Source organism: Manacus candei, unplaced genomic scaffold (assembly GCF_025592945.1).
Source record: "Manacus candei isolate 608988 ecotype Guabito, Panama unplaced genomic scaffold, ASM2559294v1 h1tg000095l, whole genome shotgun sequence".
Classification (NCBI taxonomy): domain Eukaryota; kingdom Metazoa; phylum Chordata; class Aves; order Passeriformes; family Pipridae; genus Manacus; species Manacus candei.
This window is the reverse complement of record NW_026138143.1, coordinates 1,959,121-1,972,259: the sequence shown is the minus strand read 5'-3', so window position 1 is coordinate 1,972,259 and position 13,139 is coordinate 1,959,121.

The following is a 13,139-nucleotide window of genomic DNA, read 5'->3' as shown; positions in this document are numbered from 1 at the left end:
ACTTGGGAGTCACTGAGGCAGTCTGGATACATATTTCATTTTACAGGTAGTGCTACTCCAGCAGCACTGCTTTCTGCCTTGTGAAGTATCATCAGTCTTCCTTCAGTAATTGCTTGTTTCATTAATTTTTAGCTTTTGGAGGTCTAAACCCACCACTCGATCATTCTTTAATTCTGGGGAGATGCAGTCTTCTGTGTAGCAAGGATAAAACCACGTCCAGGAGGTGGCTGTTAAGGTATAGTCTGAGTACCCAAAAGAGCCTGGAAGGGGGTATGCAGTCCTTGTCTTTTCCTACTGCACTTTGCATCCCTGATGAAGGGACATGCTTCCCTGTTGCCTTAACAGGGGACTGTTCTCCAATGACTGTTGTTAACAACCCACACAGCAGAGTGTGACTATCAATTATTCTTGAAGAGGTATGTGGGACTGCATGAAGGCTTTCCCTTCATTAATGGTTTAGCTGAAGCTAGTAAACAAAGCTCACCAGCGAATGATGAATGAGGGGGACAGTATCAAATCTCCAGAGAGTATTGCGGTGTGCCTGAGTGCTATTCAGCTCCTATTGTTTATCAGCAAAAGCTGAGAAGCTAAGCAAGCAAGTGTTAGAGCAGTGTAATCATTCACTTCAGGCCCTGGCATTGTAAATCTCCTCTTTTCACATTAGAGGGCTTTTTTTCTCTACTGTACTTAAATGTACAGGCGTCTGTTAAGCTTAGGCAGTATTTCACCTACAAGACCCTTACCAAGTGCACTGTCTTCCCATCAATTGCCGTTTCTGTTTGCAGCTTTTCTGTAGAGCCTCCAAAGGCCATAATCCGTGATAAATATGTTGCACAGGCAACAGGAGGGAGATCAGACTTACCTGAGCACCAGAGGTGATTTTTTTCTGCTTTAGAAAGTATGCATATAGGCCAAGTAGCAAGGTCTTGTCTTCCAGTGATATCAACTCAGTTCTTCAAAGAAGTTGGCACAGACTTTTCAGATTGGTTCTTAAAACGTAGTTCAGGTTGTATCCTTAAGCAAATACCTCACAAAATGCTGCAGCGAACTAAACTGCTCCTGCTTGTAAGTTAGTTGCAGACTTTCCGGGGTTTATTCCAAAATAGATGCTGCTTAATCACCAGGAGGATATGGATAAATAGGGAGCATGTAGAAGGGAGGGTGAAAAGTCCCTTATTGATGGTGAAGACTGCAATCAGGGCTGAAGCTCCATTCTTCTTGAGTTAAAGTTGAGCGTGACAGTTTCTTACGTCTCTTCTTGTAGGTGGTAAATTATAAACACTGTCATTGCCAATGCTGTACTCTTTCTGTAAACTTCTTCCTCCCAGCAGGAGCTGACACTACTCTGGGTTGAAACCAACCTCTCCAGCCTGCTGGGAGGCCTTGTGGCAATAAAAGGCTCAGGGCCCAGGGGAGTGTCCAAGGTGTGCTTGCTCAGTGCTCCTGACACCTCACTGTTTCTTGCCTTCACAGGTGGAGGCAACCTGGTACATACAGAGTTACTTCAGGACTGTGCTCAAAAACCTGAATTTTGTTCTGGAGCACCAGTGCTTAAGTCAGAGCTGAATAAGGAAGAGGAATACACTAGCTGCAGTGTTGCTTACAGTTTCTTGACAGCCATAGGTGCAAAAGCAAGCAGTGTTACCCCAAATAGGTTATGGGTTTAGGTTATGAGCAGAAGAGAGAATGAGGATTTGTTCCATCCTTACACTGGTGTCACCTGGCCATGTTTACTGTGTCCTTGACTTTGCCACACACCTTGACATCTGCATGTCATAATAAATATATTTATCGCTTCCCAGCAAGGTGAGGACACTGTTGCCTCTCAGCTTTGGGCAGAGTCATACTGGGAAGCGAACTGCTTTCCTTAGTTCCCATATCCTACCCCTTGCTGTCTGTGCTATCCACATCACATGAACTTTCTGTGAAGCTCACTGGGATGGCTACATCATAAGGACTGTTTTCTCTGCAGATAAAGTGATATTGTGATTGATGCCTTCTAAGGAGAAGAGCTCATACCATCTTTCGGAATTTGTTAAATGCATTATGCATGTCTGCTTTTCCCTTCCTGGTGCATTAGGATGCTTTTCTAAACATTCTAAATTCTTTAATTAAGAAGTTGCCTGAGTGCTACTGATTAGCCCTTCTACTGATTAGGTTTTCCCTTCTTATAGAAGAAAAATAAAAGTGCAGTGCAGAATAATAAGAGAGCATCCCTCACTTACTCTTAGTCACAGCTGCATAAGCATATGGCATCATTTCTGATTATGATTCCAGGTGGAAGAAATCCTGCAGTTCATGCAGAACTGATTTGTATAATACTAACAGTTCCTGGATAGGCTCAAAGGAGCCTGGCCTGGCATAAATATCTCCTATACATGCATCCTCTAGAAAACAAATTTATTTCTATAAACTGTAGTACATCAGTAGTCAGACTTGAGACTTCTTTGGGGCCAGTTCCTTTCCCTGAAGGGTCAAGAACTAAGGTAAGCAGCAACTGTAGCAGAGCTGGTGCTCCTTGAGGAGTGAGTTTGTCTGTACTGTCTTTGGGACAGTAAATATGGCCTGGGATCTCGATACTGCATCAGTTGCTAGCTTTTTTGATACTGGAGGAGATTTGTTAGCAGTAGACAGTTTGCAATCAAGTTATTACTTAGTTTCTACTCTAAGCAATTTTATACTTCAAAACTGTGAATTATAATGATGCCTGGGTATGGCCTAAGATTGTCTGGTACCAAGCAAGCAAGGCACTGCAGGGCTGGAAACAACTCCACAAAGTTGATCTGTCCTTTTGTACATGAGGCTATGTGTTGAGGAAATGGGCTTCTGAAAAGCAGAACATGAATAAATGATACAGGTTAAAGGCTTCTCTGGAAAGTAGCATTAACTGTAGCGGTCAGACTGGTGTCCTTTCTTTTCTGGTAGGCAAGAGAAGTCACTGGAAGCTGTCCATGCTCCACAAGCCTTCTTGATCACAGCCTTCATTAGTAATGGACTGGTCAGAGGGTTGAGTGTTGCAGTCTGTACGCTCAGCCCTTGGTGTGGGGCAACGGTATGTCAAGCCCTGTGCAAACAAGTGTGTAATCCACTTAGTCAAACTGGTATGGACCCTTGTATCTGTTATGCAATATGGCTTTGGTTTGCTGTACTTAAGTTGCAAAACTCCCTTTTTCAATGCAGATCAGGGATCTATGAGCAAGCCTAGCCAAAGTCTCTGAAGTGCAGTAGCATCTTGGCTCAGTTGTCAGGTGTTTTTGAGACTTCAGCTAGTGGTGCTGCACAGCGTGAAGTGAGGTGTTGCAGGAATTGCTGCACATCACAGCAGTGCATTTGTCAGGGGAGGGCTCTCAATGACCAACTACAAAGGGCTCCCCTTCTTTTCCTGCCTGGATCCATGGTAGGTCACATGAAGCCATGCAGCCATGGGCTGGAGAAATGTTGTTCTGCCATGTGTGAACTATTTTGATACCTGCCCAGAATCCCGCTCATAAGTCAGCTTGTTCTCTTTCAACATCTTTGGAGGTTACTGTGCACCAAAGCTGGTTCCTTTAGACACGCTCTGCATGCTGTCAGGCCACAGACTGATATCATGTTAGTGCTGGATTTTCTGTGAGAGCAGCTGGTTTTATATGAAGCCACTGTGCTGTAATCTGATCCTCTGCACCATTCCCAAGTGTGTGGACAAGCTCTGTATGTACCATGAAAACTAAATTATCATGTCTTTCCAGAGGCTGGGTGAGACTGCTTGGGTCTGAAAGGACGTTACTCTTCTCCAGTTTCATTTTTTTTCATCTAGAGAGGAAGAGATCTGCTCTGTGATTTACTCTGAATCCTTACATTAGAAAGGTGGAAGTTTCAGTTTCAGAAATGCTGTTCAAATCCCAAGCTGTGTGTGGCTTGGTAAAGGTAAAGGAGATAAAGCTATTTTTAGTGCAAATAAAACCCTTATCACAATCAGTAACCCAATCCTCTGAAGGATTTCCATATGCTGGGATTTTGAACAGCCAATTGTTTCTTCGTAGTGAAAGCTGACACTTATCAACCTGCTCTCAATTAATGCCTTGCTGCTTGCCTTTCTCAAAGTTACAGTGGCCTTCCTGAAATTCAGTGTGTTTTGCTTTACAATAGGAAAGAATTGTTCTTCAGTACAGCCTGGTAAAATGCTGCTCAGAATGATAAAAGCAGGGTAAAGGAAAATACAGCAGAAGGTGGTCTCAGGGGAAGAAAAAAAAAAGTAAATGGTAACTCAATTTTCAGTTTGAGTCAATGAAGTCAGAGAAATCAAGGCTAGACAGGACCATTTACTCAGCTAATCTGACTGGTTTACATATCAGACCCCAAGTTCTCAGCTGTTTGCTTTCCTTATTCAGCCTAATAACTTGCATTTAAGCTATGGACCTGTTCCAAACAAAAGAATGCAACAGAACCAAAGCTCCACAACTCTGCTAAGTGCTGATGCTGCACTAATACTGATTTCTAAACCACAGAATTCATTCAGGAAATGGAACTTGCCATTAGAAAGTGATACTACTGCTTTAAGTAAGGAAGGCAGTTTTGCATTCACTTGCAATGTGAAATATTTCATGTGTTACTTTTGCTGATGCCTTTGGACAGTAGACCTTAGTCATGTATTTTAATGTGGGGGGGGCCCTCTTCTTTTGTGATTTTGAGTTGGTTTTGGTCTTTTAGAGTCTCGTTTATATAACAACTAAAGGATAGCAAGTAAAACTGCACTAGCTTAATTAAGCTGTAGGTCCTCCCAACCAGCAGATCTTCACAGAGGACCTAGTGACAGACAAGTGGGTAGAGCTTTGTTCAAGCTCTTTTCAGTAAGCCTGAAGGAGCAGCAATAGAGCACACAATTACAGCAGATGCAGAGAACTGTTTAATGGTGTACTAATGAGTCCATTGAAATGTAAGTGGCCTTACTACAATCTTCCTGCCTCTTTATTTTTCTGAGAGATCACCCTTAATGTTCAATTTGGACAAACCAGCCAATCTTTAAATAGAAAAATCACACTTTAAATAAAAAACAACAAAAAAAAAAGGTCACAATGGACTGTTTTTTCATTCTTTCACTTCCAATATGCACTGCAAATATTAATGATCACCTTGAAGCCTGCTGGTTTTCCATAGTGGCACAGCAGTGGGTGTAAGGACAGTGCTTCCTCATACTGGAAAATGTCCAAAAGAACTGGTAAGGATCAAAAAGTCTTTCTTTGATCACTGTGATACATCAACAGCTTCAGTGGTAGGATCAAATTGGTATTTGTTTGGAATTATTTTCCTAACGATGCACCCCATTTTCCTGAGAATTGTAGGAATGCTCAGCTTTTATGACATACAGTACTTAAACACTTCAGCCTGAAGAGATCCTGTTGAACTATGGGTACATAAGGAAGAAATCATCCCCTTGGCTGTGAAACACTGCACTTTGAAAGACCAGACCAAAGTCATTGATGGAAAACATACTGCTTGGAAAGGAAAGAGGAAATGAGGATAATATGTGAAGATCACTAAACATATGTAAGTGAATAACAGGTAGTACCAGGCACTACAACTAATCACCTGTATTTGCCACTAGCAAATACAGATCAATAATTATGTGAGGGCAAGAGAACATGAGAAGACATTTGGTCCGAGAAATGGATCAGCTCAGACATAGAATAAGTAGAACTGTAAATCTTGTGTTGTTTGGAGGGGAAAAAAATAACGTTGGCACAAAACTGGTTTGGTTTGAAACCTTCCTCACTTTCATCTTATCACTAGCTGAAATCAGTAACCAATTTAGACCACACATTTTAATAGTGACAAAAGAATGAATGAACATTGCCTGACTGAACAGAAATGTTCCTCTACTAGACAAAGAAACTAACTGGTAAATTTAATTGCTTCAGACACTTTGACTTCGGAGAATCCATCAAATGCATTCAAAAGTATCCTGCTGGTTTGCCACAAGAAAGGAGTGGTTATTATGTGGTTCTCTGCTATCTGTCTCGTTTCCTTTCTCCTCAGTCAACTTCTCTTTCTTCTGTTAAATAGAATCCAGTGCTAACCTTTCAGAATAAGAAAGATAAAGCCAGAATTATGGAGGCAACAAAGTTTTCATCCTCCCAAGTAATGATTTATTAGATCCTGTAAAATATTCACTATCTAAAAATTAGGTGACTGATCCCTGCACTGGAATGTAGAGCCTGAATTTTGGTATCTGGGATGCACCTACAGGGGAAAAATCTTCCTGGATGGGGAGAATCAGACAAAATCCGAAACAAACATGGTGGTGAGTGATGTGCATTCAAGCTCTAGCCAGCAGAAAAGGGCCTCAAAGTCACCTCTCTTTCAGACTTAGGCAGATTTCTTGAGGTCACAGAAATGTGCTTGCCGTTTATTGTGATCCTCAGCATAAAACTCTGGAAAGCGGGTGAGTAACATGCTCCACTGAAGAATTTATCTTCACACAGAATGTGTGACCCTCCACATTTTTGCAACAGTGGTTGTAGCACTTGCCTGGGGCCAAGGGAACACCTCTCTCTTCCTAAAAATGCTCAGATGTGTTTCTTTTCAGACAATGCTCTAGTACTCTACCCACTAGAGACAGCTAGGCTGTCCCTTCCACTGCATCCATTTAGAGAACTAAAAATTTGTTAGGTTGGAGAAAAAAGCGAAACTTCCCCAGATAGCTGGTGGAGAGGACCAGCTTACTGATCTCATTCATGGGGCAGACAGGTCCTTCTCACCCAGTGCTGAGGTTGGACCTGTGTTACGCTGAAAAGGCTGCCCAAGACAGAAGAGCCAGAAGCAATGACTTGACTACTGGACCTGGCACATGGAGTTGCTGCTCCCAGCCCTCCCAGTCTGTATAGCTTGGGAGAAGCTGGAGGTGTCATCTTCTTCTCATCCCTGTGTACACAGCAAAGCAGGGGGGAAAAGGGTGGTTTGAGAAGTACTTCTCTGCTCTGCTTGCTTTGGGGGAAAGGCTTCTGAAGGTAAAGGGCTTCAATGGAAAGAGTTGGGGATGAGGCAAGGAACTGTGCAACTGAAGGTAAGAAAAAGAAAAAAAACGTGTGGAGAAGAACAGAGCACCAGTGGAGGGATGAAGAAATCAAGAGGTAGGAAAAAACAAAGATGTGGGTGTGTTGTAATGCAATGCTTTATCAGCTATCTCTTCTTACTTCCAAATATGAGATTTTTTTTTAACCCTAAAAGAATGAAATCTCATTTTCTGTTTGGTTTTGGTTTGTGTGGTTTTGTTTTTTTTTTCTCTGCAAACCTGCATTATTTCTTTATGTGCATTAAAATATGAGTTAATTCTTCATGTAGTAATTTTGAACCCTGTTGGCATCCTTCTTTTATCCATATATGGAAACTATTGATGCCTTAATTTGCAGACTTGAGATATACAAACAGATAAAATGTACCTTTAGAAGTGTTCCAATGTGCTCTGAAACTTCCTTTATCTAACTAGGTGTAGTTTCAAAAGTGAGGCTTTTATACTGCTTCACAAAAATATTTAGCAATACTTCTAATTGTGCTAAGTGCATTTGTATTCATAAAGAAGTAGGAATTAGTTTTCAAGAACAAGTTAACTACTTCAGATATTTCCATCTTTCTCAGCAATCCTTTGGTTTTTTTTTTCTGAGAAGAACAGACAGTTCTCTTCACATTACTTCAAAACTAAAAAAGAAAAAGTTACATTACATGTATAGTTCTTTGTGATGTCCAGTCTTTCTCCAAACCCCTTTAGCTTAAAAATGCCCTGTATCTCTCACTCTTTGGCTCTTCTGTGATGCCTGTCTTACCTGAGCCCAGAATTTGGATGATCCATCAATTTTTTTATCCCACAAAACTGTTATGGCTTCTCCTAACAGACCTAATGCTCATGGGCTTCCCCTGGAGCACTAGACCCCCACAATTTCTGATGTGTTAAACCCCTTACTTGCCGTAGAGCCTGACTTGGCACCAGCACTACACTGTCGATTTGCTTCTCTCTCGTTTCTCCCCTCACGGCAAGTAAAGGGTAAAGGGGTGCAAGGCCATCAGGTGTTTTGGGTCCTGTGCTCAGCTAAAAGCAGGGCAGTGGCCACAAGAAATGCGGGGGGCCTTTGTGACTGAGCACCTCTCTGTCCTCTCCGTCACCCTGCTCTCCAGAGGGGCAGGAGTGACACACTGGCCACTGTGCATTGCACTTGGCCATCCCAACGCTGCTGGGAGGCACAAGGTGCAGCCATTCTTATGTAGCAAGTTCTGTCTCAGAGGGTCACCTCTGCTCGGAGCACCCTGCTGTGCTTTTGGCATGTCACCGAGCTGAGCTAACCTAAATCAGCAGGTTGCTTTGGAGGCTGTAGGCAGCACCTGGCAAGCTGAACCCCCAAGAATTTGGCTGGAAGCGTGGGTGCTGAGATAACAGGCATCGTGATGAATTTTTATAAATTTAAAAGTTCATTTTTCACTTTTCTTGTTACATGGGCTTTCCCTTGCAGTAAGTCAAACAGACGCTGGTAGCAGTGATGAAAATTTGCTGTGGGAGGGTCTGCTCGGGGTGCAAAAGACTAGTCAAGTGCAGTAGTGGGAAGGGGGGAAAGAGAGAACGAGGAGATCAATCTGTAACTGACTGTGAACAATCAATTGAGATACCCCACTACCTTCGGACCAGCCGATGCAACTGTATCACGCCAAAGCAGTTTATACCTCCCACGGTTAAATACCTTGTAATTTAGGGCTAGTTGGGGAGCGGCGTCCCTAGTTTCCCGTTGCCAAGGTATTCGGGTTTCTAATCCCGATAGCGCAGTGAAAGCCACGGTTGTAAGGATCCGCCTTTAAGTACAGGAAAAATCCGTCCCTTCCCACTGGGAGGCCCCGCTGCATCCCGGGAAAGCAGTATGCAAATCTGTAGTCCCGCCCCTGTTCCCAGCATCACCTCCCGCCGCTCTTCCCTTGGAACGGTGGGGGTTTGAGGAGTTTTTCCCTGAGCCTTCTAAGAGCTGGCACTTTTTTTCGTCCACATCTCCTGTCTGTGTTTTCTGAAGAAAATTAAGCTTCTAGTTTCCACACACAATTACCGCTCATTTTCATCTCCTTCCTCTGGCTTGTTTTAATGGCTTCAGAAGGTGGAATTGCAAAAATAATTCCATTTCTAACAGCTGGGGGAAAAAAGATGTCCGACTTGAAGCAAGGAGCTCCTAGGCAGCCCGATGGAGGGAAGCTCCACAGTTTTCAAGAAAGGTGTTTCAAAGAATGGCTTGTGTACATGCTTCAATGATTGATTGATTGTGCTTCAGTCCAATGCTGAAAACTTGTATTAGCTCACTGAGAACTTTGCTGAGCACTAGACATAGACCAAGGTGAGCAGCGTGAGCACATGGTTAGGATAAGTTGGAGATGGGACCTGCCCCACCCGCCAGAAGCAAGGTCTTGGATCTGCTCAGCTGCAGAAAGGAACTTCATGTCTGAGAGTTTCTCTCTGGCGTATTTTTCAGCTTCTTCTGCTCGTAATGAACACAGACATCAATAAGTACTGATTCATCTGATTTATTTTCCCTTGTTCTTCTCTCTCCTCTCTCAAGAAATCTGCTTTTGCTGTGGGAATACAACTTGTATCTTCTGCCTAGCAGAACCCTGAGCCAGGCACAGCTGCATTTTCTCCTTCTGTAATAAGCAGAAGGAATTGGTAGTTAACCTCTCTAATTGCTACCTTTTTCCCTCCCCAAAGGCTTGTCATCATTGAAGCTAGGTTTTCCTGGACTTGGAGGGCTTCTTGGATTTTCTCTAAAGGCCTGTGGGTACTTGACTCCATTGGCTGTTAGGTCTGGTGTAATTCTTCATTGAAGTGTTTCCATAATTGATTTCAATGAATACTTCACAGCTGAGTCTCTCCTAAAACTCTTGAAAGTATCCTTGGGTGCCAGCATACGTGCTGGGAAAACTCTGTCCTGGTTAAAGGATGAGCAGGAGAATATTTTATCCTCATAGTCCTAGTCTGGTGAGTCTATAGCGAAACGTAGCATGCCCAAGCTGCACGTGATTTTAATGCTCACTGCAGAAAAGACACAAGTATTTGGTTCTTTAAGTTTCCAATACATATGCAGGAGGAGACTTTCTGTCTCTCACCCACTGCTAAGTTTCCATAATGTCTCCCCCTTGGCCTTTCCCAGAGGCACAGCGACAGGTGCTCTTTTCCTTCTGTGGCCTTGCAAACTGCCACTCTTTACTGTTGCATGACCCATGAAAGTGATGAAGTACGTTGTGGAAGAAACTGGTGGCTCTCTTGGATCTGGAGTGACCTGTGATTTTGGACAGAAACCTGAGATAGGTAAAACTGACTGTAACAGGGAAGGAAACTCATTACTCCATCACAAAGACAGCTTTGAGAAGGGCTCTGTGTCATAAAGAAATCAGATGGATGAACTCTCTGAGCAGCAGTAAAACCTGAAACATGGAATATGGTAAAGCAGAGAGAAATCCTCCAAGGGCTGCGCTTGCTGTATTTTGTATGGAATCATACGATAAATGTTCCCTGCATTTTCCCCTGGACGTTCATTTTTTGTAATGCTGAAGATATCCATCTGTAAAGAAAAGATGTAGTAAAAGGGTGGGGATTAGCAAAGGATGTTTGGATGGATTGCCCATAGCAACATTTTGATTTTTTGTTTCAGAGCAGGAACAGCAGCATTACTAGTTATGAAAACCTAAAACCTTCATGTCTAATCTTTACCTTGCGTTTTTGGAACATGGGCAACAAATAAATATAGTCGATCACTGAGAGGTTAAGCTCCTGCACTTTGATATCAATTTATTCTTTCTTCTTTTCTTCTATGAAAATTTCATTATATGTCATTACTACAAATTGGGTAAGTTTTGATTTGTTTGACTTAGCCTTGTTTTCTTTTTGCTTTTTTAGTAGAAGATCATGGACTCAGATCTTTATCTGACCAGCTTTCTCTTTTGGAACCAATTACAGGAACACAAATAAGATCCGATTTGTTGCTTAATCCTCCTGCTTAGACTGAGAACTCTAGAACAGCAGAAAGTATTGGAAACTACTTGGAGGCCATGGTGCCATTTATTACGGCTACAGAAATTTTCACTAAAAAAGAATTGTTTGCAAAATGGTTTATTTTATGCATACTGTTTTGCTTCTCTGAAACGTGTGGTGCTTTTTTCAAGAGAATGCTCCATTGTACTGTAGCTCTTCTATTCCAGCTAGCATGTACAATAGGTTTCCATTTCATTTCATTTTTATGCTTGCTGATAATTAGGTCCATGCCTTCAGTAAGAATAAAGTAATATTGCTTTATTAACATCAATTACTGTTAGCTATTGCTAACATGGAAAAAGCACCCACGTCTCAACAAAACCAGCTCCCCCTCTGACAGACAGCAGTACCAACAGCAAGCAAGAGACATTTGCCTGCAAGCTCCTTAAGGCATAGATTTAATATGTTCTGATTTACCTCAGCTACGGTCCTTGGAGTATTCACAGGGGTAGGACAGCAACAGGGAATGATACACACTTATTGCAGCACATTCTGAAAGCATATCTACATTAGATGTGTAACCTGCCATTGTTTTAAATTGGTGGGGAACAACTTCTTAAATTATAGATACGTGCTTTCAAGACAACAGAGAAAATTATTTCATGCGACACTGCTAGCATCACTTCCTTCTGAGGCCAAGTAAGACGTGGTTTTCCCCTGCTCAGGGTTTCATTCCTAAGAGAGATAACCTGTATCACTATGAAAATATTTCATGGGTTTTAGAGTGGATAAAAACCTGTGAAGTATCTGAAATTACACAATGTGTCTTTTTTTTCCTTTCAGATCTTCCATGAGATTTAGAGTTTGGGAAGACTCTCTCCCCCTTGGGAATTAATTAAAATAACTTTATTTAATCTCTGTGGACTACAGATATTTGTATATTCTAGTCTTCTAACATCTCTCCCTAGGGAACACTTGCTGAAGAAACAGCTCAGATTTTTCAGCAGAGGTAACAATGTTGCCTATATGCAATTATTATTTCTCACCACTAAGCATCTAAGTTAATACTTTCAGAATTCAGTTTAAACAAAACAAACTTCTAGTGAAAGAATAACTTTGCCTAAAGAGAAAGTACTTTGTCTAACTGTACTTTGAGCTGTGTTCTGTTCAAAATGTTTGTTCTGCTTTAATTAAGAGAATTTTGTAATTTGTTAGCCTTATGCTACTTCTGTAAAACTCAGCTGAAAGAAATCGAGCAAATTTCACAAGAAACTTGGTCATATTACTAGGAAGATTATTTTTATGCATTTTTGTTTATCACATTTGACTCTTGCAGAGTTATGGCATAGATGTGACCAAAGTGATTGTGTTTGGTGTCCAAAGACTGATGTGAAAACTAGGAAGACAACAGTTTTCCTTTTGCAGCTTATTTTGGGGACTGTCCTCCTGCCTTCTGCCTGGGTGTAGACAACCCTTTGGCAGAAATGTAGCACTGTTTCTGTGGCTCAAAGACAGACTGTCCTGCAGAAGGTAAAGGTGTTGTGCCTGGTGGAACAGGCACTGCACTTGCGTAGAGAGGCAGGGATGCACGGAAAACATTAGCTGTAAGTCTGAGGATCCCAACCACTGCTACACAAGGGCTTTCCCCGGTGAGTTACTGCCCCAGTAGGCAAAGTGGGCTCTGCTGCAGCGTGCTGCGACTCCCTGGTGCTGCAAGAGGTGGGATATTTCCTTTTCTCCAGGGGGAAGAAGCTGTCTAGCATGTGTCTCTGGGACTGGGACTAGTGTCTGATAACTGGATTTTGTCTTCCCAGTGGAAATTTCATTGACCTCAGTTAAGTTACCTTAACCCTTCTTTCTTCATCTGCAGAAAAACAGCTACTCTGATCCTAAAAAGACCTATGAGCCTGAGAGAAGTGCTTAAAAATTCCTGATGAAATTTCCACTTGGGTGATCAAACTAAGAGCACATGATTGCTATCACTGTCACTGACCTTTATAGCGCATTCATTTATGCGAGACTCAGATGTTGCAGTTTATATCAGAGCAATAAAAAGTTCACTAGAATTTGCTTTATAGTGTTCTAGTAACTAATATGCTATTAATTGATACTCCGGATAATTAATAAAACCAGCCTAAAAATTTCATTTGAAACCTAGCAGTTGGAT